General features: G+C 39.1%; 1 long non-coding RNA gene across 1 annotated transcript in view; it reads left to right on the top strand.

Annotated features, from left to right (window-relative positions):
• LOC135321754 (uncharacterized) overlaps positions 1-26,610 on the top strand; it is a 155,174-nt gene that overhangs the window by 51,662 nt on the left and 76,902 nt on the right. The window contains exon 3 of the long non-coding RNA XR_010381792.1: positions 25,822-25,944. This is a non-coding gene — a long non-coding RNA (uncharacterized LOC135321754). The remainder of the gene's footprint in view (positions 1-25,821; positions 25,945-26,610) is intronic.

The following is a 26,610-nucleotide window of genomic DNA, read 5'->3' on the forward strand; positions in this document are numbered from 1 at the left end:
CTCTTTGTTGATCTGTATCTCACCTTCTTTAGGAAGCACAGTAGTGTCTGGAGGGAGTATAGGCTCAATGTCTGGTGAGGGGAGCAGGTGGCAACACGAGGAAATAGTTACCTCTTTACCTTTCACAATCTTTCATAACCATTAACCTCATCTCTTCTTTAACACTGTTCAGATACCTAGTGAAGCTTTTTAGAAGAGGATCAAATGTTTTGGTGACAAATATGGAACCAAGGCATTCCTTTATTCAGAGTAAGCTTGTGAATGAGAGAGATGGCCTCTGTGGCTGCGGCGTGAAGTTCTGCCATCCTCCACCGTGCTGAAGGGTGTGGCGGAGGGTGGGAAGTTTCAAAAAGCTCCGAGGAGTTAGTGCATCATCACACAAAGTACAAGAGCCAGCAGGGGAGTGGAGCCGACCTGAATGTAGGGGGAGAGCTGAAAAGAAATAAGACAAGCAGAGAATGTATTTGATCACCTTATATCTTGCACTAAATCAGCACCTGCCCCGCTATAACCGGAGGTGTAAGGGACTTCTTGGCAAAATCTGCTTTACTTTGGTTTTTAGTAAAATGTTGATCACGAGCCCTGCTGTAATTTACTATTGCCTTGTCCCCTTGTCTTCTGCTACCATTATTTCTGCCACTGCCATCACAGTTCTTTTTCTGCCCCTCTTCCTATGATCTTTGCCTGCTATTTGACAAATATTTGTGAAGACAGGTATTGTGATAGGTACCATGGGGGAAGGAGCTATAAAAGGTATAAGATGTGTACTTCTCCTTTTATGTAAATATCAGGTGCCTGTTTATCTATTCATCCTCCTGTTTAAGCAAAATCTTCCCTCACTCCCACCAAAAGCCTTTTATACAAAGTAAAGGACAGCAGTACAGAATTTGCCAAGGGTGTAGAAACAGTTTAATCTGAGATGTGTACCATAGATTACTTCTGTGCCACCCAACCCAACAAAGAGACTAAATTGTGTGGATACATTTTTCTATATGGATAAACTTCAAATTGTGTATTTTTAATTGATAATGCATTAATGATAATCTTGGTATTTCAAGTTGATTTATTTCAATTCTGAATAACCTCATATACCTCTTTAAAAAAAAACTAGTAGCTATTAAAGCTCTTGGCAGTTTAGAAAAAAGAGAGAGTATTGAGTCACAAAAGGGCAAATATCGTATGCTTCCACAGTTCCACTAATGTGTGGTATCTAAAGTGGTCAGATTCATAGAAATAAAAGTAGAATGTGGTTACGAGGGTTGGAGGGAGAGAGAGAAAGCAAGCTAGTGTTTACTGGGTACAGCGTTTTAGTTCTGCATAATGAAAAATTTCTGGGGATCTGTTTCACAACAATGTAACTATAGCTTACACTACTGAACTGTATACTTAAAAATGATTGATGGTAAATTATATATATATATATATATATAAAACCAATAAAGAGAATTACTTAATTTAGAAAAAGAATTTACTGAGGATTCTATAGAGGAAACAAAGCAGACTGTTTATATGATACCCTCAGAGAAAAACTCAAACCTATTTCTCTTTTCTGAAACTCGATCTTCAGCTGTGCTACCAGTCATAGCAGAGCAGTGGTGGTGGTGGAAAGTTTCTCCTCTGACCCTTCCCTCAGGAGAGGTGTGAGGAGTTTGAACTGGGAAGGAGTCAGAATCTTGGAGAGACAGTATAGGTTATCTACAGGATACCAAAGGAAATAACGGGTGTGGCTAATTTTAGAGTACAATTATAGGAGTATTTAAAATACATCATTGGCTGTAGAAACAATTGATAACAGCATTTGTGTGGTGAGAACTTAGGGTTGGAAAACTGTTGAAAAGACAGTTGAGGAAACTGAGGCTTAAAGAAGTTAGGTAAATATCCAGAGCTAGTAAGGAAAGTAGGTAAGATTTAAGCCCAGGTAGCTAACTGTACAACTCATGCTTTTAATTACTTAACTTTGAATACTTTACTGTCAACATGTGGAAATTGGGCAGAGGGTTATAAATGACTGCCCCCATTGCAGAAGTTGGGCATGTCAGCTGTTTACTCTGGTTTTCCCCCTAAAATTCTGTCGAGTGCCGTCTGATGCTGTGTATTCGTGTTGCCGACTGAGTAGATGTTTCTTGGAACAGGACAGCACCACCATCAATGGAAGAGAATAGTGGTCCTCACTACAGGGTGTTTCTCTCCTAAGTAAATTCTCGAGTTGAACATCACAGATAAGCTCTCTCAGAATAGAAGGAACATAAAACTCTTAAACACAACAGGACGGGGCCACTCATCAAATCCTCAAGATTTTCAGCCCCTGTGACCAAGAGGAGCATAAATTATGCCCTCATTGAATAACGTTCTAAGTGTGGAATCTGTTAGAAACATATTTATTAACCATGAAAAATTTTATTACGTGGCTATAGCATGCTGTGCTGTTTTTATCATGCCCCTAAATAGGTATTTATAGATGATTGTCTCCAGGAAAACTCTAAAAGTTAATTCCAAAGAGCCCTTGTTCTGTGGCTTCCAAGGGTAATTTTCAGGATATCTGGAGCCTAAAATACATTTTAAAATAAGGAGTTCTATATGTCAGAAGGTCTGAAAAGTGGAGATATTAGCATAAATAGCTTTGTTAATCATATGCAATATGTGGAAACATTAATACATAATATTTCTGTAGCCATAGAACTCTATTTTCTCCCAATAATTTGAAACAAAGAAGAACACAAAATGCACTTAGAAAGAAGGATGATACTTTGTTGCTGCTGACTTCTTGAATCTATTATGGAGATTCATTTTAATCTTTAGGTTTAATATGTCCTTTTTATCAAGAGTTGAGACTTTTGTGTCTTCAGTAGAAAAATAACACCAATTTAGTCCTGTGCTTTGCCAGTCCGCACTTGTCACATTTTTCGAATGATCACAGTTGTCCATCAGTGGAGTCAAGGCAGAATAGCACATTAGGCTGTGGTCTGGGTCCTGTTAAGGATCTATCCAGATTTCTATAAAACATTCATAAGGATACTGCTCTCATTCTTTTCTGTAGGACGATGACTCTTTTTTTTGTTTGTTTGTTTTGTTTTGTTTTGTTTTGTTTTGTTTTGTTTTGTTTTGTTTTGTGGATCTTTAATCTTTAGAACAATATAAACAGTTTTTTAGTCACAAAGACCTTTGAGAACATTCTTACTTTCAGAGCTTTCATGATCTTGGAATGAGGCACTGTTCGCTCACGATTCAGTTTTTGTTCCTTTAGCTGAGCTGATTGTCTGAGGGCACAGGACTCTATTGGTGGTTTTGCATGTACAAGTGGATATTCTGAATTCTGCCCAGAGTAGTGGATCAAAATAGGCAGTTAATTCAAGGTTTAAAAAATTAATATAATCTGCAATTTTAATGGTACAAGGAAATTTAAAGGTCTCTTAGTTCAACACATTTATTTTGCAGAGGAGAAAACAAAGGTCCAGAGAGCCCTTGGGTTTTGCTGAGGCTCACATAGCCAGTTAATGGCAGAGCCTGTATCAGAAAAAGATCTTTTCCTCATAATTTAAAGCTCTTCCCCTTTTGAATTATGAAATGGTAAGGCATAGTGAGAAGTCCAGAGAATAACATGTCTCATAGCTGTATCCACAACCCAGCTTTGTCAAATCTTGTAATTTTGCTCTGTGTGTTTCGTTTATTTCTTTGAAGGAAATAAAAACAGATTAAATATACCCCTTAGGAAATTTTTACTGATAGCACTTCTCCCAATGCCTGCAAATTTGCTATTGCCATGGGAAGTTGTATAAATAGTATATATGTGTACAATATATGATAGTGTTTTACATGGTTTAGAACAGTATATAAGTAGAATTGTATGTATTCTTCTAAAACTTGCTTTCCTTGCTCACCACTGTTTTTGAGATTTTTTTAATGCTGAAATGCATAGTTATAGTTCATTCATTTTTGCTGCTTTCCACATTGTGAACATACTATAATGAATTTTTCCATCATTCTGTTGATGTATATTTAGATTTTTTCTTATTTGCTATTACAAACAATGCTGTAATAAACATTCTTTTTATGTATCAGCCCTCAAGTGCAAAAATTTCTTGGCTGCATACTTAGAAATTGGAGTACTTCAACCTTACTTTATTGTCAAATTACTCTCCAAAGTGTTGTATAGCAGTTTTAGATAATGCCAATCTCATAGATAGGAAATGGTTCACAGCTGTGGCTTCATCTATATTTCTCTTATTGATAATAAGGTTGATTAATTTTTTGTATGTATAACAGCTATTACTGCAATAATACTGGGTAACCAACCACCCCAAAACTTAGAGGCAATCATCTATTTTTATGGGTTTGCAGGCCAACTGATGTGGCTCTTCTTCAAGATGCAGGTTTGTGGATGCACGTCTGTTCCGTATGTCTCTTATCCTAGTCAGCTAGTGATCCTCTTCTTGCAGCAAAGGCAGGAGCACAAGGGTGCAAGCCCCACTACTCAAGGACATTTCAAGTCCCTGCCTGTGACACTTCTGCTTATGTCCCATTGACCCAAGCAAGGCACTTAGCTGAGCCTGACATCCATAAAGTGGAGAATAAATACTCCACCCCTATCCAACTGTGGCATAGGCCTGCAGGTTTATTAGCTACTGCAAGGGAGGGAAATTTGTCACCAACAATTTATTCTACCACAGCGTATTTATTTGCAATTTGGTTATTTTGGTTTTTATGTAATTTGCTGGTTCGTAGTCTTTGCTCATTTTGTCTTGCTGACATGTGCGTGGAGCTTAATGGTTGCTGAGTTGTAATAGAATGTGTCAGGTTTATTAGGTTATAGGATATGTATGCATCATCTTCAAAAGAGCAACTGGACTGTTTACTTTTTGGTTTCCTAGTTGATAATCAATTATATTAACTAAAATAGTACTTAGCTTTTTTTTTTTTTTTTTTTTTTTAGTTAAAAGAAGACATAATGATGGATAAGAGCCCCATCCTTGAAAAGCACTCTGCTATAGGCCTGTCATAGAATTGTACACCATGACTAGATGATACCATGGTTATGTTACTATGTAAACCTTACTGAGAATCTTTTTTTCTATTTCCTCTAAGTATTCTTGCAAACAATCAAGAGTTCAATTCACTGAAGGTGACCAATTTACATACCACATTGGCAGTACGATTTAATCCAATCATATACCTCAGAAAGAGTGTATAGCACTAAAAATGACCTTCCTTAGCCACGTATACTTAGTTAGTAGCCAAAAATACAAGACTGTAGAGTTGGTGAATGTCTACAGCTTGTGGCCTGTTTACTCTTAGGAGGAACAACCTTCCTCTCCTCCTTTTTTTGTAACGTGACATACATCAACAGATCACTGGCATTCTGTTTTGGAAGTTAAGAAACCTACCAATGTTTTTATCATGTAATAGACAACCCACCCTCCAGAATCAGGCTGCAGAGGACCCAGCAGCTAGAAGAAGAAATTTTTGTTAAGAAACATCTTTGAATGCACTTGTGTCAGATATTTGATAAATTTTTGGAGTTTTACACTATGAAATGTTGATTTGGTTCTGGAAATCTTTCCAAGCCATTGTGACCATAACAAAGAAAGAAATTCCTCAGTAGTATCTCTATATAGGTCATCTTATTCTGAGCCACAGGTCATCCTGGTGTGCCCTGGCAGTCACCTGCAAAATGGCATCTCTGTGTAGGTGTGATGGTTTGCTTTTGATATTTGTTGCTATCGCCCAACTGAATCTGCAAAACATCTTTTTTAAAGCAGTAATTTCAAATGTCAGCTCTAAGATAGCTATTTACTTCTAACACTTCCTGGAGTTAAGTGTTTAGATTCAAAAGATTTTTGCTTTGGAAAATAAGTAAATAAGAAGAAAAAATTGTCATATTATTTTGTATCTTGTTTGATTTAATTTTGTCACTAGAGCTTGAAGATGTACTTCAAACAGTCCATAATACTTTCATTGAGAGTTAAAAGGAGGAATACATAGATTTTCTTTGCAAAATGTAAAATAGCTAATAACATTCATTTCTTTGAGCAGAAAACTCATTTCTTCTTATTATTATATTGCTTATTATAAAATTCAATTCCGGTGTCTTCAGTTTTATAACAATGCTTACACTTTGGATTACTGATCTAACACCCATGGGGAATTCTGATTTTTCTGTATTAAGAAAACAAAATCTTTAAAGTAACTGGGACTTTAAAACCTAAACATGACATGATAAATCAGATAGAACAAACAAATACAGTTAACAGACCAACACCTTTTAGGTTTGAGTTTGATGTAATGCAGGATACCCAGGGAGTTCACCCAAAACAGAGACACAATCTGAACTACTTTTGACAAGATACATTAAGAAGAGGAAGAGTTTAAGAAATAAGCAAGAAAGAGAACAAACTACTTATGATCCCATCCCATTACCTTTAATCAGTATATGAAACATTTTAAACATAAAAACAGGTAAAGAATTTTTAAAAACCCATACCCACCACTTGTTTTGACAAACTTTAACATTTTGTCATATTTGAAGCAGACGTGTATTGACTATGTGGGTTTGCGTTCCTATCTGAGTTGAAACCCTTTGTGTGTCGGTTTTTTTTCCCCCCCAAATTTACCCCCATCCTTGCCGGTCCAGCTTCAATTTGTAGCAACTTTCAGAGCTCTTCTTCCTCGTCCAGAGCTCAAAGAAGACAACGTTATCCTCAGTCTCAGGGCTCTGGGTTTTGGTAAAATCCACAGTTGAGGAGTGACAGATACCATGGAGCAGTTACTCCAAAGCCACTCTCAGCCCCATTCTCATTTGACCTGCGCTGCTCAGCAGCAGCTCAGTGTCGTGTGACTCAGGTTGTGCCAGTGCCTTCAGGGCAAGAGCAGACCCTCACGTGGAGCTCTTTGGTCTGCATTTCCCTTCTCTCGGGGTTGCTAACTCTTCAACTTCTCACTGCCCGCTTAACCTTATAATGTTTTCAAATGCATTTTTAAAAGTCCTTTACCCAGCTTTTGTTTGTCTGCAGCGTTTCTCTTGGTCACTTTTTTCCTTGCTGAAATACATTCTTTTAGTAAAGTCCTAAGGGTGGGAAACTCTCTTAGTCTTTCTAAGTCTGAATAAATGTCTTTGTTTGCCTTCACTCTTCACTTAGTGTAGCTGAGCATAAAATTCTAGGCTGACAGTTATTTTCACACATGCTTTGATAATACTCTTGTCTCTTGTTGTACCTTGTTGCTGATGGGGTTCTTCTGTAGGTCTAAATTTTATTTCTGTTTTTTAAAAAAAATCTGCCTTGTTCTTGAATTGTACACACTTGAATTTATTTTTATTTATTCTGCTCATAATCAGAGCACAGATCTGACCCAGAATTTAGGAAGAGTCTCAGCTGCCATTGTTTTTCACAATTCCTTTCATTCCTCTGAAATTCCTTTTAGAGTATGTTAAACTCTCTTAGTCTATCTTCTGTATCTCCAAACTACTCTTTCATTAAAGAAAAGTCATTATGTACTTCATTCTAGATGGATTTCTCAGTATCACCCAATAATTCATCACCTCTTTTAAGGTGTTTCTGGTAATTGGGTTTTTTTTGAATTTTGGATTGTAGGCTAACCTTGTCAAAATCCTGTATGTTTATATCTCTCACCTTTGAAAATGTGGTTAGACTGTAACTAAATTTATATTAATCTAAACTCCAAAGGTTGGTGTCCAGGTATCCTAACTCTGCTATACTTCCTGTAACTATGTGGAGTGAAAACAAGTTCTTAGGGAAAAATTTGAGCTTATGACAAAATTCAGTAGTGTCCTCTGCAGATAGGGTTTTCTTTTCCTTAGTTACTTTGCTTGGAATTTCCTTGGTCTAGAGAAGTTGGCAGTCTTTCTCTGTTAAAGGGCAGATAGTAAAGATTTTAGGGTTAAAGGACCAAAGTGGTATTTGTCACTGTTTACCCTGCCTTTGTAGCCAAAAAGCAATTATAGACAATACATAAATGAATGAGTGTATTGTGTCTGTGTTTCAATAAGATTTTATTCAAAAGCAGGCAACAGACTGGATTTGATTTGCAAGCTATAGTTTGTGACCCCTGGTCTTAAGTACAAGTGAGATTGACAGAGCATTTGCCCAGGATAGAAGCTAGAGCACAATGAATATTCACTAAATTGTATTTTTTTCATTAAAACCTGTATTTTCAATATATAATGTAGCAGGGTGCCCTGCTGAAGATTTAATTTATAGCCAGTCTGTTTTGTAACTCCAATGAGACAGATGGTCAGAGAGCTTTTGGAAATGTAAATCACCTCCAAGGCATGAATGGCTATTTTATGGTGAAAATCTGGGCTTTTTTGAGGTCTTCTACTGACTGAGGGCAGTAATCAGTGTTTGTAATTAAGAGTGAGAAAAAGGGAAACTGCCAGTGAATACAGGGCCACCGAAGACAGTGGGCACTGGAATTATCTACAGATTTGTTCACACTCACATGCTTGTTGCTGGCTGTTGGCTGGAACTTCAGCCAGGACACCTACATGTGGCTTCTTCTGTAACTTAGGCTTCCTCACAACACGGTGGCTCAATTCCAAGGATGAGAGAAGTCTCAAGAAGAAGGCCAGGCAGAAGCTATGTCACCTTTTCTGCCCTAGCCTTAGAAGTCATACATGTCATTTCCACAACATTTTATTTTCTGAGGAAACTACAAGGCTCAGTTTCAAGGTGATGAGAAATAGGCTCTATGTCTGGATGAGGAAATAACAAGGTTATAAGAACCTTGAAACCATAAATGTTATTGCAATCATTTTTTGAAAATATAGTCTCACACTGTCCTCCATCCTCACCCCAAATCACTTATCTTAACTAAAAATCAACTTCTTTTTAATGACTGGTAGTTAAGGAAGCCAAATGCTTAAATGTAATAATGACATAAAAGACAGTTTGACATACTCTGCTATTTGGTTCATCATTGCAGCATCTAACTTTGTAAATCAATACTTCTGGATAGAATATTTGGTGGTATAAAATACACAATATATAAATCAGCACAGTAGTTACTGTTCTTGAATGCACAAATATTTAAGATAAGCTATTATTAAGTCAGTAGTTTTAAAATAATAGGTAAAAAGCTAGGATGCAATAGAATAAAAGATTTCAACTCAATACAAAGTGTTATTTTTCCATTTCATTTTTTCATTGACATGGAAAGAGTTGATTTTCTTCTTTCACTTTCATATCAATAGAAATGTAGAAGTCAAGTCTGTTCTCTGTAAAGCAATAATATTTATGTTGTACTAACTTTAAAATTCAGACTCTAGTTATAAATTCCCATTTATATGTTATGGCTGAATAAGTCGGATAAGATAGCTCAAGGCTTCCAAAAAGGATGACAGTGTAAGTACTACCGTAATCTTACCGAAAAAAGAATGAAAGAAAGCACATGCAGGGAAGAAGACTACATAAGTGCTGGAACTAAGGAAGGGTCTAGGTACAGACAGACTTTGTTTGATACAGTCCAATTTCAAACAGATGTAAAAACACAAGGAGCCAGCATACAAGCATGGTAGGAGGGAGGTAGAAATGTCATTGTAATACTGAGTCTAAATATAGAAGCTAGAATATGGGATGGATTGTGGGACATATTGGGCAGGATCAAATGTCCAATAGATGTAAATCAAATTCCATACTTCCAAACAGTATATTGTTTAAGATATTCATTAAAAAGTAAAAAAAGAAAAATAAAAGAAGGAAACGTAGATATACTTTTACCTAGCTGTTTCTCTCCTTTCATTTTCCCTAAGGAATCATTTGAGATGTGATCAATAGATAATACATAAGCATGCTCATCACAGACTACTTACAAGGCAAAATATTGGAAATGCCCAGAATGTCAATCAATAAGAGGTTAAAAATCTATCTAAATTTCTCTCCAGCCACAGTAAATCCCATGAGATTTGAAATGAAATGTCCATATTATCAAATCAAGTGACATTTATGAAAAAATATGAACTAATTTTTATGTATTAAAAGCCTTATTTCTATGTACATTAATTGCTAACAGCTAACGGTAGCTAATATTAATATTAGATGTTGCTTCTCTGAGAGGTAGGTGGTTTTACCTTTTTTTCCTACCATTTTGTCCTCTGTGAATCTTATAATCACATTTTATTTTTGTAATTAGAGACAAAGCTGTTTTTATTTTTAAAATTTTTCTTAACTTTGTTTCTTCAGTTGATAAAATCTGGGGACACTGGTCTTAGGTGCTGTCAACCCACTGTGTAGATGTTAGAGAGTTCATTGGTAGTGTGATTAATTTCTCCTCCTTCCTCACACCCCTTTGCTCTCTCAAATTATGCATAAAAGGAGACTCTGTCCAACTTTAATCTGTATCTAGCAACAGGATTCAGTCTGCCTTTCATGGTACCTAGAGAATGTGCAGGCTTGTTTTCCTTCCCTGTAAAACCTTGATTTGTCTGGACCAAAATAACAGGAGACAAAACTTATAAAGAGCAATTTTCCTTATGAAAAAGATATAATTAATAAATCAACTATTGGAGTGGGCTTATTTTAACATTGCTTTACAGCTTCTAGAGGTATGCCAGTACGCATCCAGCCCCACCTCCTAATCTTTTATGTACATCAACTGACCTTTGTCATGAGAACAGATGTTTCCAATAAACCATCTTTGGTCATCAAAGGTGGTTATCCCCAGTCTGCTCTATTTATCATGGTAAGAAAATGCTTAGTGCCTTTATAAATAAAAGTAGATTAACTAGAACAAACCACTTCCTGATGATTGTGTTTAATAATTTCCTTTTTGCTTATTAGGTGTGGGATCGTTCCTGAAGCGTGTCCCTTTTATGCAGCTGGACACATCAAACTACCAAAATGATACTTTTAAGGAACATTATAACCATATCACTAGCTGACCTTTCTATGACTTCTTGTATCCCAAGCACCTTCCTCAGTATAGGGCTTTCCATTTAGTTTGTCCGTGAGGAGAGAGGTGTGTGTCAGACAGCATGGACATCTGCTCTTTCCAGAGTTATAATTCTTACTGTAAATTTATAAATTGGCATTTTGATTTATAGTCTTTAGACCCTGGGGAGTTGGTGAATGTGAGTCATCGTCTCTGAATCTGATCAACTCTGGGGCATTGATAAAATCAAATTCTGGAGCTGCAAGGGTGATGGGCTGACCCTAGACTGTTGTGAATCAATCATAGTAAATGCTGTTTGCCAAGGAAGCCACAGTCCTTTTCTTTAACTCAATTCCATAGCATGCTGTTTACACCCCTGTTTAGCACTTATTGAATGTTGTCATGCATTAGATCAATTGTTTGTACGTCTGTCTTCCTTACCAGTTAGACTGTAAACTCTCTGAAGAAAGAGACTGTATATTTGTCTCTGTATCTGCAATAGTACAGGTGCAGTAAAGAAATATTTGTAGGGTTGTTTTTGAGGTTGTCTTTTAGGATGAAGCTTCATACTTTTTTCCTTCTACCGTTGATGGTATTGTATCATGGTATTATTAGAATAGCACTTTAAAGCAACTTTAGATAAAAGTCTTTTCAGAGGCAAAATTACCCCTATGGGGTTCTCCTGAAAGTGTCAGTAAACTTGTCAAATTTCACAGATGTCTTTGATTTGCTTCAACTAGGTTGCAGTGATTTAAGTGCAGAAATTGGAAAGAGAGATTTTCCTGTACTTTGCTTTCAAAACTAGTTTTATAAAATATTGAGTAGATACAAAATAATCTTTATAAATAAAGATTAGTGATACAAGAAACAATTGTTTACCCAGTACCTAGTTTAAGAAATAGTACATTATCTTTGAAACCCCCTTGTGTTCCTCTCTACAATTCTTTCCCCTTCTTTCTAGGGACTCAGAATCTTGAATCACAAAGTCATTTAATTAAAAAGCTAAAATAAAGACAGAATCCAAACACATTTGACACTTAGGAACATTCTTGGCCAACCTTAGAAGTCAAAGTTGATTTATGACTAAATTTATGATTATTTTGTATTTTTGAGAGAAACCATTAGAAACCCTAATTTCATGGGAATTTTAAAGGGTTTACTTCAAATCTTGGTGACTAGAAGAGACCCTGGTGTCTCTAGAGGTGACCTGTTAAATTATTCAGGAGGAAGTATATAAGTGAGATAAAAGAAACTTTGGCACATGCTTAAGAAATACATATCCTAGGATGTGCCCTGTGGATGTATATCCAGTAAAGTGATTGATGAGGCCCATGTCCCTAAATGAAGAAATAACTCTCAGGACACAAAATAGGGATATGTTTTCCCTGCACTGATATGACTCTTGTTGGGAGATTCTCCATGGCATCCTGTTAGGCTCTAGACCAGTGAAAAATAATAGAAAAAATTCGCTCTAGTCCCAGATGGGTTTTTGGATATCCTTGTTCTGGGAAAGGGGAGGACACTCACCTCTAAAACCTAATATATAGCAATTAGTTATTTAACTGTAAGATATAAAGTTGTTTAGTTCCTTTTTTTTTTTCACAAATGGCATTAATGCTTTTCCTTTAAAATGGAAGAGTAATTCATTAATTAAGTCAGAATTTTTAATGGATTATTTGTGTGTGCACGCAATAATCTTAAACCTTGGTTCAAGGGATTGCAATTGATACGGGGAGGCGGGTAGTAGAAAACACATTACAGTAATGGAGTTCAGTAACCTCCTTCAAAAAGGGGCATTTTAATGGTTCTATGGGCCATCACAGTGTTACTTTGAAAGTACAGTAATGGAAATATGTGAAGCTAAAGAGCTGTGGTTACATTTGGCTCCTTGGACAGGGCTGCTACTCAGTGAAAGAAGTGCCTCAATCAAACGTTGCTACTTTCTACATTATGCCCCAGAAATTAAATAAAATGGGTTTAAGACTTTGAAGCAGCAAAGTCTGTTGCACTTCAAACAAGGCTTTGTTGGTGGAAGTTGTTGGCTTGTTCCTAATGGATTTATGCCGCACCTTGGGAACTTGAAAGAAAAGGGAGGGGAACCTTGTTTTGGAAGGAAAAGGTCTAAGAATTAGTTGGTGGGTAAAGTGTTGCTGGGGTTCAGAATTATGCTCTCTAGGGCTGCTCTTATTCAGCTCAGAAACTAGAGATGATGAATTGGCGACATTTTAAGCAACAATTGAATTTCTTAACTTACGGATTCATGAACTTGCTTCAGGGATTTTATCCGTATAATTCTGTTGATTTGTAAGACCTCTGGACTATAATTATCCTTTACCCTGCGTATTTAGTTACTCATTATTAAAACTGATTTGTGCCTGTACCTATAAAATGGACTGGACAATGAGGAGTGACATTTAGAAAATACTGCTTGGATTAAATTTAACTTCCTAAAGTCCAGAATTACCCTACCCATGGAAAATGACATCTGCCTGATACTTTTTTCGAGTCATGTTTGACAAGTTCTGATTCATACATTTGATCTTCTTCTCAACTTATTTTCATTCATCATATGGCAAGGACCAGGAAAGGGAAGATTGATGCCTACAGTTGTGAAACTGCAACTGGAATTTGAGTCTTTGGTGGCAATGTTTCCCCAAAGCTCCAAGACAATGATTTCTTTCCTAGTAAGATATTCTCTCCACTTTTCAACTTTTTGTGGGGAGGGATAGGAGGGAAGGGTTTATAACTTACAGGACCTGGAAATTATATGGCACACCTAGGGCCACGCAGCAAAGTTGCAAGCAGAGAAAGTGCAAACACTTTTCAACTTTTGATGACTGTAAGAACGCATCTTCCAGTTTCTGGCCCCTGTACTCCTCGCTTGTACAACCTATTTCTCATCTCACAGTAGCTCATGGGAGCAAAAACCCTGACCAGTTTTCAGTTTAGTAGAAAGACTGTATCAGTGATTATTTTTAAAGGCAAGATTGCTCATCACATTTCCTGTTTAACACCCTTTGCTGGCTTCCCATCGGCACTAGGATAAGCTGTGGGATCCTAAGCGTGGCTTCTAAGACTGGACGGTATCTGGCACCTGCCAGCCTCTCCAGTCTTATCACCCACTGGACACATCAACTTTTCTGGTTCCTGGAAAGCCAAACTCTAAGACAGAGATAAGACATCTCAGGGCTTTCACATGTGCTGTCTGTTGGGAAGTACAGACCAGAAGATCACTTATATCGGAAGAGGGAAATGTATGCTATGTTTACTGAACTTAAGGGACATGCTGGGGGAGAAACAAAAAATAATTAAAATGAAGAAAAGATACTACAGAATGTTAATGTTTTGGCAACTATTGGAGTGAGAAGAGCCAGGACTACAGCTGGCATTCAACCCAATTGAGCAGTGAGTTGGTTTAGACAGAACAGCTCAGAGACTTCTTCTGCCTTCCTGGGTTATTACCCTCTCCTTATGTTAGTGATTTTTTAATTAAAAAACCCATATGCACATAAGGAAACCAGCAATCAAACAATAAACTTATGAGCCTGAGACATTACTTCAAAACTAGAATCTTTTACTGATGTGGAGGTAATCAATATGAATAAAGCAGTTGCTGGGATGGCCGGGTAGCCTAACTGGCTCTAACTGTGGCATTGCTGATAGGTGGTAACGTTGGGACTAGGAAATGGTATAACGTGCCAGTCTGATAATGGTGACTTTGGATTGGATTGGATTCCTAGCTCTGTGACAGTTAGATTGGATTGGATTGGATTAGATTGGATTCCTAGCTCTGTGACAAGTTTGTTGCTGTAACTAAAGCAGTGAGGACAGACAGGAGGTGGGGAGTACCTTTTGTCTGGTACATTCTTTCTTTGCAGTTCACCTGGCCAACCCAAGCGAAGTACCAGGCTGCAGTACCATGTTCTTTTCCCCATCAAATTGTTTTCCACCCACCCATTATTCTTAGTAATATCACTCAGCTCTTTACCTTCCTCAGACTTACTACAATTTATACTTAAAAATATTTATTGGGATGTTTATTTGTGTACTGTTTCCTTTACTGGATGAGACAAATCCACGAGGGCTGGGGCCAAGCCTGTTTCATCTGTTACAGAACCCACAGCATTTAGTGCAGTGCCTGTCACACAGGAAGTCTTCAATAATAAATAAGTAGATTCCGGCTGTATCAGTTAAATGCTTCGTTTACAAAAGACAGAAAAGCCCAACTCAAACTGGCTTAAGCAAAAGGGGGAGCTCACTGGTTCACATAACTGAAACATAACATCAAAGGTGATGTTGGCTTTGGGTACTTTTGAACCAGAGATTGAGATGATGTGGCCAAGAGTCTATTTTGTCCACATCTCTCTGCTCTGCTTTCTGTAGTCTTGCTTTCATCCATCAGCTCCCAGTGATTGCCTCCTTGCTCTTCTAGACTCTTACTTTACTTGGGGCAGGGGTGGGGGGCGAACAGTCTCAGCAGCTTCAGACCACACATTCTCCCACTTTGTGGTCCAGATTGTCTGGGGTCCCAAAGAGGGTTTCTTCTACTCTGTCCCTTTCACAGAAGCCCCAGCATACAGATAACTGACTCTCACTAATTTGATTTTATTAAATACACATCCATAACTTAATTAGTGTGACGGGAAAGGTGAGATACGACTATTGTAACCAACCTGGGTTCATCCATGGAAGCTGGAGTAAAACTACTCTCATCCAGATCACAAGATTAAGAATGGGAGAGGGGTGGTTTCCCCAAAGTAAATTCCGTGGGAAGGCCCTGAGCCGCCAAAAGAGCCGATGTCTGCTATGCAGTTAATGCACAAAAAGCATCCATTTCATTTTTTTTTACCTTATTTTTCTCACACTTGTTCTTCCAACTAACAGTGTGGTTCCCGGCCCACCATTTTGCCAAGGTATTTGGTGCCTGTGGATTCCAGTGCTGCTGACCACCAGCCCTGCTACATACCCTAGCCTCACTTCGACTGTCAGTGTGTGCAGTTGTCTCTGGCTCTTTGCTCCTGCTCAGCCTTGCGTTCCACTCGAATCCTTTATCTTGTATCTATTCCTTCCTGTATATCCCCTCCTCTTCTTTCTGAACCTGCTTTGTGGAAGGCTGGAGCTGGCCTCGCTGAACAGTTATATTTCAGTGGGTCAGATGCCCAACTTGAAGGAAGTGTGAGGAGATGGGGGAAAATGACAGGTCAGTGTCAGGGAATCAGGTCAAACAAGTCCAGAGGTCAGACAGGTTCTGTGTTTAAAACTAGATACACAATTTGAAGGGTATCAGAAACAAGGTAACAATTTGAATGGAAAATGAGGGACTCAGAATCTAGAGATGTGTTAAAAACAGGAGGATGTGCGCCCCCCCCCCCCAAAAAAGGAAGAAAAGAAGGGACTCAGGCTATTGCCTTCAGTGTCCAGGGCTTCCCTTTATGGGCTTTATGTGTATGGTTAGTGGATGTTCTGTTCTGGCTTAAAGGAACTGGGTGTGGTGGGCAGCTATCCCAGCTGGTCACAAGGACCTGAATTGTTGTAGGGGTGGGAGTGGTTCGTGCACACACGCATGTGCACATAGCACGCCTACTCTGTTAAGGTTTTGTGTTCCCTACCTTTGGCTGAAATGATAGAAAGGCAGATGACAGTGTGAAGGTCTGATTCTGTTAAGGTCAATCCCTGTGTCAATTTCTAGGACTAGTCTTGACATTAGGCAGGCAGAATTCTTTTAAATTTTAGCTTAACACTCTGGGCTCAGCATTAAATTCTTTTTCTAGCCCTACAGTACCTTTGGCTCTAGCTCTAGCAAATGGACCTTTGCGTTTTCTTGGGTTGCAGTTTTGCCTTTTACATCCCTGTTAGAGCAACTGCATTTCATGTCTTGCTCCTGCGGTCAGCCTCTCGTCTAGTTAGTCTATATAATTCCCTGGTCCTTCTGGAACTGGGGCCTTGTCTTGCTCTTGTAAGTCTCCTTAAAAGCTGAGTGCATGTTACTGACATAGAAATAAAGATTTTGAGCCTAAATCTGAGGTTCAATCTTGGTCGAAAACAAACAAAGAAACAAACTGTAGGTTATAATAGTATTTGATAAGAGATCTCTGGGGGAAAAGAACCTGGTTATTACCACTTTTTAAATAATATAGAAAAGCCAGGTATGACATATGTCTGTCCCAGTGGCCTCTAAAGCAAATCAACAAAGAGCATCTTAGGAGAGGGGTGGACAAGGTCTTATACATGCTTCGGTCTATTCAAGGTCTGTTGTTATCATGAATTGTTTCTTCCCTTTAATGTTGATTTATTAATATGTAATCTCACAGGAATGTAACCTTCAACCATGAGGCTTGTTATAAATATGAGTCTTGTAAATATGTGTTACAAGACATGGTAGGTGCTTGCACTACCTATAGGTAAATAAATATTCTCACTTACACTGTGAACAAACCACCTTGTGGTAACTAATCAGCCACTCCATTGAGGAGCCCACCTGTTTCTGTTTTGTGTAAGCTGATTAGCGCACTGCTCTGTAAAGGTCACGTGGCTTAGCTCGTTAGGCAGAGCTTCCAGTTTCTTTTGGTCAGGCCTTCCTGAGAACTGCTTGAGATAAAGGGTCTGAGGCAGACTCTCTTGTAAATATAAAGTGACACCGTGCCCTCCCGCATTGACTCCCGGCCTGTTTGTGTGCATCTCCACATAGTTCTGGTTGCCATTTCCATCACAGGGCCTCATGACCTACTGGGACCATGCATTATCCCTTCCTGAAGGCTCCCATATCCTGCCTGCTAAACTGCACTTCCTTTCTCCTCGGCCACTGAATCTTCTCCTCCAGGTACGTGTCTGACCCCATGTCTCAGCCTCTCTGTCTTTCATTTCAATGTTGTAATTCATGGGATTAGGTCTAATCATGACAGGTGAAAACTGTTACGTTTTTCCTTCTAAAGAAGGAAAATTATACTGCATTTTATAGCTCTGGGTTTTTAAAAATATTTTCTTTCGATGGGTCAAAAGAAATCAAATTAAGAAGCTGTTCAGTTGAAACAAAAAGTTTTATATCCCCTTCCGCAGGGACTGACAACCTCTAAGTCACTTGCTCTCAAACTTCTGAGGTCACAAGGATCATCTGACTGTTAAAATCCCATGCTCCCACCACACACAGTGGTAGGTCTTGGGTGAAATGTGAGGTCTTTTTATATGAGCTTTCCTTGTTGTTTTGGTGCAGGTGGTCTGAGGTTCACACAGTGAGATAAATTCCTGTGATGAGTGGAGAAATCCACCAAAGCTTTTCCTAGTATTTAAGGCAGAAAAATGGGTAGTTGAGAATGTCTCTATTCTTATTGATTAAAAGGCTGATCAGGGGAGGAAAAAGCAGCTTCCCACAGCCTTATGAGGCATTGTTTGCTATTTCACAGGACTGGTGTACACTGCAGACACTTAGTTACTCAGGGTGCCTTTATCACCTAGTAGGATGCTGCAGTCTCATTGTCCTTAGCAGGAAACAAAGTTTTTACTTTGCTGTTCACACCACTGATTCCTTGTGGAATTTGGGTTGAAAAGGAAAGATTCTTAAGAAGAATGGTAATTTTTTTTTTAACTTTAGCTCCAATTTCAGATTACTATTTGAGTGTCTTCCAACTTGTTGACTACAAAAATGATACTTAGGAACATAATGCTTTTCATTTCTTCCTTCATTCATTTATCATTCAAATATTTATTGAACATTTTTTTTTGCCAAAAAATGTACTAGGTAAATGAGAGAAATAGCCATGAACAAAAATAACAATATAAGTTTAATAACCATAGGAATTAAAAAATAGAAGGCATTTCAAGAGTAGGATCAACTTAGAAGGTGAGGGTAGAGTGGAGAAATAATGGCCAGGGAGTGTTTTTGAAGGATTCCCTGTAGAAGAGACATGTAAGCTTTGCTCTTGAGGATGAATAGGAGTCAGGCTAACAGTAAGAGTGAAATCTTCCCTGGAGGGCTTGATGTGAGAAGAAGCCAGGCCTGTTCAAGGACCAGAGAAAGGAAGGGCACTGAAGCAACTGGGAAGGAGTCAAGAGAAGAGGCTGGAGTGGTGCATGGGACAGGTCACCTGAACCACGGGTGTTAGGCCAACACCCAGGTGCAGTGAAACACCCCTGTGCAGGTGTAAGGTGAGGAATGGTGAGGAGGGGCTTTCTTTCCAAAAGGACAGATAAGTTGCTATATGGAGAATGGATCGGTGGGGAAGAATAGCAAAAATGAATGCAGGAGATGAGTTAGGAAGCCATGCAATAGTTCAGGTGAGCAGTGGTTATGGATAATTCTATGGTGATGATAATGGAATTGGAGAGAGTAGATCTGAGATATAATTTGGAACTTGGTAATTTATTAGACATGCAGGCAAGAGTCAGGAAAGTGCGACTGAGTTCTCCAGGTGACTGGCTCAAGCATGAATGGAGGAGGGCTGTGTAATTAAGTTGGAAACCGATGTGGGAGTAGTTTTCATGTAAGGAGCTTACACATTTAGTTCTCCATGGAGAATGGATCATCCAAGTGGAGCTGTTAGGTAAGCTAGGACTCCAGAAGAGAGTCATGTGAGAGACACAAATTACTGAAGCCATAGGATTGGATGGACTCACCTTGGAAGTGAGTAGAGATGGGGAGGCAATCATTAGATATGTTGCTGAGAAGGGGGATCCAGAGAACACAGGGAGGAACTGGCCTTTAAGAGGAGCAGGACATGTTTGCCAACGTGAAAGAGGAAAGAGGTGGAGGATAGATGCAGATGCAGGTAGATTTAGAAGGATTCGTTTCATAGGAAGTTAAGGGCTATTTATTTAGTGGCTTTTCTTTTCTCTGTGAAGTCAGAGGTCAGGTCATCTGCTGCAAGTAAGGAAGACGGAAGTAAGATGAGAGGTTTGTGGAGAGAAGAGAGGATAGAAACGTAGCGCCTTGCGGACACATGCCAACACTCCCATTTTGCTTTTTCCCGGACGGCTGCCATTTCCTCCTGGGGCCTCCGGCACTAAGACAGCTGATGTCTATAGCAGCGCTTCCGCAGAAGGATTTGAAAGGTACATGTTGACTTGGTCTAGTATTCCCTCTCTCTCTTTTTTTAAAGAAACTCCAAATATACTGTTTCTTCATTGCTTAGAATCCCTGCAGTGACACTTTTTCAGGGTTGTAAAACGCTGAATTTTATGCTTCTGAGAATTACTTGTCCATTCAGAGCGTGCCAGATAGCTCTTTTCTTGCTGAACACAACTGTCCTGAGAGAATGGCCTTTGAGTTTAGACCAAGCGGGAGAGAGTCCCTGCAGAAAACCCACTGAAGGCTTTGAAGTAAGCAATGGGTCAACCCGTGTTTGCCAACGATAATGGTTGAATTTCTGTTTAAATGAAAGCCAAGGAAGAAATAAAGGACTTCCCTCTAGTGTTAATTTTACCAGAAATGGGCACTGATGATGCATAAATACTCTTATGATTCAGTTCTTTCAGCATCTTATCAAGCTGAAGAGTTTGCTAGTGAAACCTTTGATGGTTGTATTTAACAGCTTCTCCTAACTAGTCATGTTGAGACTTAATGTGAAGCCAAACCTTGTAAGTAGGATTAATGCCCCCATCTGTTTTTCCATCCCTAGTGCATATTTAACCAAATTATCTTTTTCCCTCTTGGTTTTATTTACTCATTAGTGGAGTTGTAATGAAGACTCCACGGTGACTAATTCCTCAGGCACACCAGGAGGCTGAGCTGTGTCAGGGCCGACATGGGCTGTAGTGTGCAGCAGCTTTCTCTGCTCTCTCAAGCTGCCACTGTCTGCTATTTAACAGCAGGAGGCGCTGTCTTAAGCTCTGCAGGGTGAAAGTCTGCAGAAGGTGGTGGTGGGGAGAGTGACGCTGGTCCTTCGGTGCCATGAGCTCTGTAGCAGTTCTGAGGAGGAGCAGCAGCACTTCGTGCACTGAGGGTGAGGTCACAGCAAACTACTCCAGGGTGGTCAACAAACCTGTCTTTTCCTGCGTTTTTTTCCTTCCACCACTCACTGTTCTCCAATCTAATGTTAAGAGAGAGAATCTTGGCTTTGTGTTATTTTTCTTCTTCACTCTAATTTCCTATCCTTTTCTACACTAGGGAGTCCCCAGAGTTACCTCATGTCTGTTTTCCAAAAAATCTCCAGCCTTCGCTTCCCTTCATATCTTTAAGGGCTGTATTTTGTTATTCTCTCTGGGCTCAGATCACTCTTTTCTACACTCATTCTTTTTTCTACTCCTTTTATTGCTCACACAGGTTTTAAAACGCTCAAGTTTTTTTGTGTTCAGTATTTTCACCAAGATCATGGTTCCTCCACAGGAGGAAAAGCATCTTAGAGCACTAGAATACGAATTAGCTTAATAGGTTAAAATATTAAGAGTATTTGCCTTCTTAAAGAGAACCACATTAAAAGCAACTCAGCAATCAATAACAGGAGAATTCTGTGCATTTTGGTTCTTGAATTTGCTTCATTACATCTTTCAGGCATCTTTGTGTGCTCTCCCCACATTCAAGGTTAAACTTGGCTACATCCAGAGACTTGGTTCCTGTTGTCTGGTGCACTTGCTGGGCAAACTACATGTGTCTTTGGTCATGTAGTGTCCTCTCTCCCAGAGGCACGTCCTCTGACCTTGCCTGAGGTGAACTCCCACAAAGAGTAGAAGGAGTGCTGGTCTGGGAGGCTAAACAGTGTCTTTCAAGCCCTGACCCCCAGGGGCTGCCAGGTGACGCCCATCAGCCTCATCTTCCTTGTCTTTTTAATGGAGATGATACCTCCTGCCCTTCTCACAGGCAGTGTGGTATTCCCATGGCACTTTGTAATCGTCTCTTTTACAGTATTTAGTAAAATCTATTGTAATTTTTTTAATGTGGTAGTTTTTAAGCATTGACTAGAAGTTCAAGAACTGCTGGTTTTATTTTTATACATCTTTTTTCCCCAGTGCCTAGTACATTGCAACTCATTGTAGAGACTCAAAATATTCTTTTAGGTGAGGAAATTCAACTCAACAATATTGATTGAGATCTTTATGGAAAGCCTTTCTCTTGGTGCAGCGGAAATGCCAAATAAGTAAGAACTTAAAATCTATTTTTAGAGATAGGAAAACAACCTAACTACACAGGTCAGAGAACAAAAGTGAGATCATGGAGATACTGAAGAATCATTGGAGGAAAAGATTCATTTCAATGGGAGAAATCTGAGGGTTTCTTCAAGGAGACGCATTTTAACTGGTTTTGAAGGATGGGGAGGATTTGGGCAAGCGGAAGGTCACAGGTAGGGTTGTGAGATGCATGAGCCAAACTCAAGACAGAAGCTTCCCTGCCGACTAACTATGCAACTATGCAAAGGAAAGGATAAAAGGAAATTGGGCTGATTCGTAACAAATAATACTCTTAAGGGAAAGCGTGAAGTTTTGCCATTCATAATTAATAGATTAAGTATCAGAAGTGTCTCTTTGATCAGATTTCAGAATTAAAGCAAGATCTGATAAATAATTCACTATTCCTAAGTATTATCTTCATCTGTAAGCTTTTCCTATGTTTTGTGAACACATAATAGAACAATAACCATTACCTTCTTTTAAGAATTTTCATAATGCACACTGGGATGATCTTTCATTTTACTATAAGTGAAAAAAAAGTATCATTTGGTTCTTGTAATTTGAATCATTATTTAAAAAAAAGCAAAAGAGTGCTACATGGACATAAAGTGTCAAACTATATCCTGGGATCTAACATCCTTGGATCTTTTGCATTCATGACGGAATTGCAGTTCTTAGTAGTGAAGGGAGCTTTGGCCTTGTCTTTGCTCCTGGGCCTGATCCAGCACAGGTCCTAAGCTAGGGCTCTGGGAGTCACACAGAGATACCTTGGTGAGAACTTCATGAAGCCATCCATGGGATGCTGTCCACACTCAGTGGTACACAGCCGAGACAGCTGCCTGCATAGGAACTGAAGTGGCTTCCTTTGTTTCAGTGGCTTATAGAGCAACCGTGTCATCACCTGAATACCAGATAAACCCCAGCTCCCTGCCAGCAACAGGGCAAAGAAATTAGTGATTCGGGAGGCCAAACCGTTAAGGTTGAGCTTGAATTAATCTTAAGGCTTCGTTTCTAGATTGATCGCCTAACAGCTGTTGAGGATACTACGAGAGAAGAGTGTTCTCAATTTCACATCTCAACAGTGGAGGCCAAACTGCACAGTTCATTCTAGAAACCCCTATCATCTTTCCTTAATCCTCTTCTTATGCATAGAATTAATATGTAGTGTTGATTAGTGTGTGTTTGTTTAAGCTCTGTGTTCCTGGCAGTTGTGGGGTTTTGTTATTGTTGCTGTTGTGTTTCATTCTGTTCCATCTTACTAACTAGAGGACTGCTCTTTTCCCCCAGACTCCCCCCGAGTGCACTCCAGGGGTGTCTCGTCCTCACTTGTGAAATAGATGATTACTATAAAATTGTGCCTCAAGATTTGCAATTTAAATTCTTTCTTACTTACTCTAGATCATTTTGATAGTCAAAGAAACCCTGCAGTGTTTGTGTGTGTTTTACCAATATCTTATTGAATTATGTACAGCAGTTTCTAGGGTTTTTGTGTAGCAATTAGTCTTTTCTGTGTACTCTGAATTTCATCAACCAGGGAACTTGATTTTAGATGCAGTGCAAAAACAAATATTGATTTAGGGCAAACTATAAATTATCTGAATCCTTCCCCCTTACCTCTGAGACAGGGATAATTGGCTGGGGGCCCAGCCTTACTGAAGGCCATACCTCAATTCCAGTAACACATTCAGGGAGGGTAAAAATGACCACAGGGAATGTCTCGGATTCTCTGTGTCTGACTTGTAAGTTTTACACCACCGAGTAATCTCAGCTGCTTCCTCCTCCATGTTGTGCTTGCCTGGAATTAGGGTCACCTCTGGGTCTTCTATTTAAAAATACTTCCAAGTTTTAAGATACCAACTTTTGTCCAGAACACATAGGTTAAGGATAGGTCCTTATATGTTGTCTAACAGATCTAATCCTTAAATGGATTTCAAGAAAAGCATTGGGCTCTTTTCCCATCATCTTACTGATGACCCTGCCTGGTTTTTAATCTTTGGGGCAAGGATCCATAATTTAATGAAGTAGGGATAAATTAAGGAGATTTCTTAGAAGTGGCCCTTGCCGTTTAGGTACAAGGATTCAAGAACACCCGGCCTTGAAATTCTCTTTCTTGGCCTGTTTCCCAGGGCTTTGGAATACCTTGTTACTGCTCCCTTTGAGAACTCGCCAGAGTTTTTGCAATAGCAATAGTGGCTTTGCAGAATTTAACACTTTCTGATGTTGCATCTTTTGGCTTTCGTCACTTCACACTACTGTGGCCTTGAGTTTCTTGCATTGCAAAACTAATAACCTGTTGATACTGAGGCACCGCTGCAAGGATGGTGCTGGAAATTGACTCTTTGGACTCATATTCAAGCACAGGCTGCTGGATAAGCACGGCAGATCGACAAGGGCATTTATCTCCACTGCCTCCTTAGACACAGAGCTGATTAAAATGGAGAGGAGAAAATACCCAATGAGAAATACAAAGAGAATTTTGGAAGCAGGGCAGTATGTAGAGAGCCTGTCCCGCCCTGTGCTTCCAGATACTCCTCTTCTACTCTGGAGGAGTTGAACCAGGCAGGATATGGTCCAGGGGGACTGGCACAGCGAAGACAGGGTAGGGGCACATCCAGAAAACAGAGCATTGAGTGAAGGTCTGCATGCTGAGTGAGGAACACCTCAGTTCCTTTCTCCCTCTTGGTGTCAGTATCCCTAGAAGTCAGATTAATACTTCTTAAACAGAACACGTCAGAAAGAAATGAATCCAAGAGAAAGATCTTCAGAGACTTACTTATGAGTGGCCCAGAGAAATGGTTAGTTTCTTGCAAGTCAGCAAACTTCCCTGACCCAGGGAGCTTCCAGTCATGACCCTTAAATACAAACGGAAACACGGAGAATCACCAGACATCTGAGGAAAGCCTCTAGCATGAAAAGCAGGCCAAAACAAAGTGGGAGGGGCCCGGGGAGAGAGACACTCACAGGAAATAGGAAAGTGCAAGGAGCATAAGAAAACATTGGGGAAGTAAAACCCTCATATTGCCAAAGAGATTAGAAGAGATTGCAGTTATGAGACAGGAGCAGGATACGATGAAAAAGGGAACATTCAGAGAAGAAGAAAAGCTCCTGGAAATTAAAACTGTGATGGAAGATAAAATTGGGCAAATCTCCAAGAAAGTAGAAACAATAACACCACCAACAAAGTGATGAAAAATAGGAAATTTGATATTCTTGGCTTGTGCAGAAAGTCATATCATCTGAAAGTGATGATTTTTATCTTTTTCTCCAGAAATTATCTTTCTTATTAGTTTTTCTTGTATTAGCTGCTTGCCTGGAGCTTCCATTACAACACGGAAGTAGGGTAGTAATAACAGGCGTCCTTTTTTATTTCCTGACTTGAGTAGTGAACCATTCTTATCTGGCTAAAGATGATTCCTTATGTTCCTGACTGACTTACTGTTTTTAATCGTGAATGAGTCTTGAATGGATTACATTGTAATATACAAGTTTTACTCTAAATGATTTTGTTTAATGTAAAAGTTTTAAAATAAGAACAGTATTAATGATGCTGCAATCTATGTAATTTTAGTTACTACTTGCTCTTAGTATCTTTAAAGACTGAACTAATTTGATAGGAGAGCAATAACTGCTTTGAAACTATTATTGTTAATCTAGTTCGTTTGTTTCAATTAATGTGTAATTTTGGCTATATCAAAAAAGCCCATTCAGGCATAGATGCAAAAACTATTATAGGATAAATTAGTAACTTTAGTTTGGTAACCAAAAATATCAAATTTGTCTTGTATTCCACTTGCAGATAAAGTAACTTACTGACTGTGTAAATATTTTTACTTGTGTGAACAGGCTGTGTAAGGACACCAGTACCCAGCTGTGAAGTGGGAAGTACAGAGCTCGTTAAATATTTGAAACAGAAAAGGCTTATGCTCTGAACCACCTGGAGCAGAAAATGAAGAAGTGCACTGGAATGTAAGTACTGGATTTGTAACAAAAGTTCTGCGGGTTAAGATCCCTGGAAAGAAATACGTCAGAGTGATGAGAACCCTGGACTCTGGAGCCAGACTGCCTGAGTCTGAATCCCAACTCTACCTCTGCTGGTTGTGTGACCTTAGGAAAGCACTCAAGTTTCTGAGCTTCCTCCTCTTAAAAATAAAGTCATAGTAAGACTTACCTCATAGGAATGCTGTAAGGATTGAATGAATTAATAGGGGCTAAGCCCATGGAATAGTGCCTGGTCTCATGGGTGCCTAGAAATGTCAGCTATGTTTGACTTGTTATTCTTAAGTTCAAATGCATCTGTTTCTCTTTATAGGTTACCAGCCAGGACCATTTAGTTTTCTCTTTTCCACCTTAGGAATTAGTGTCTGGGAGCACTTGTGTATATATCACATGCTCCATATTAGTCAGAATGACCCAGTGAGTCATATTAGCAGAGCCTGATTCTGACAGTCCCTTGTGTAATGAAACCTGCTGAAATTGGATTACTATGTCATTGAGTAAGTTGCCTCTATTTCCTTATGACAGCAAGTTTTCCACATGTTGGCAGACTTCCTAGTGTGTTTTGGAACAGAGCTTTGTGGCAGAACTTCCTTGCTCTAAATTTACCTGCTACCTTGAGATGCTTGGCTCGAGGCT

Source organism: Camelus dromedarius, chromosome 7 (genome assembly GCF_036321535.1).
Source record: "Camelus dromedarius isolate mCamDro1 chromosome 7, mCamDro1.pat, whole genome shotgun sequence".
NCBI lineage: Eukaryota > Metazoa > Chordata > Mammalia > Artiodactyla > Camelidae > Camelus > Camelus dromedarius.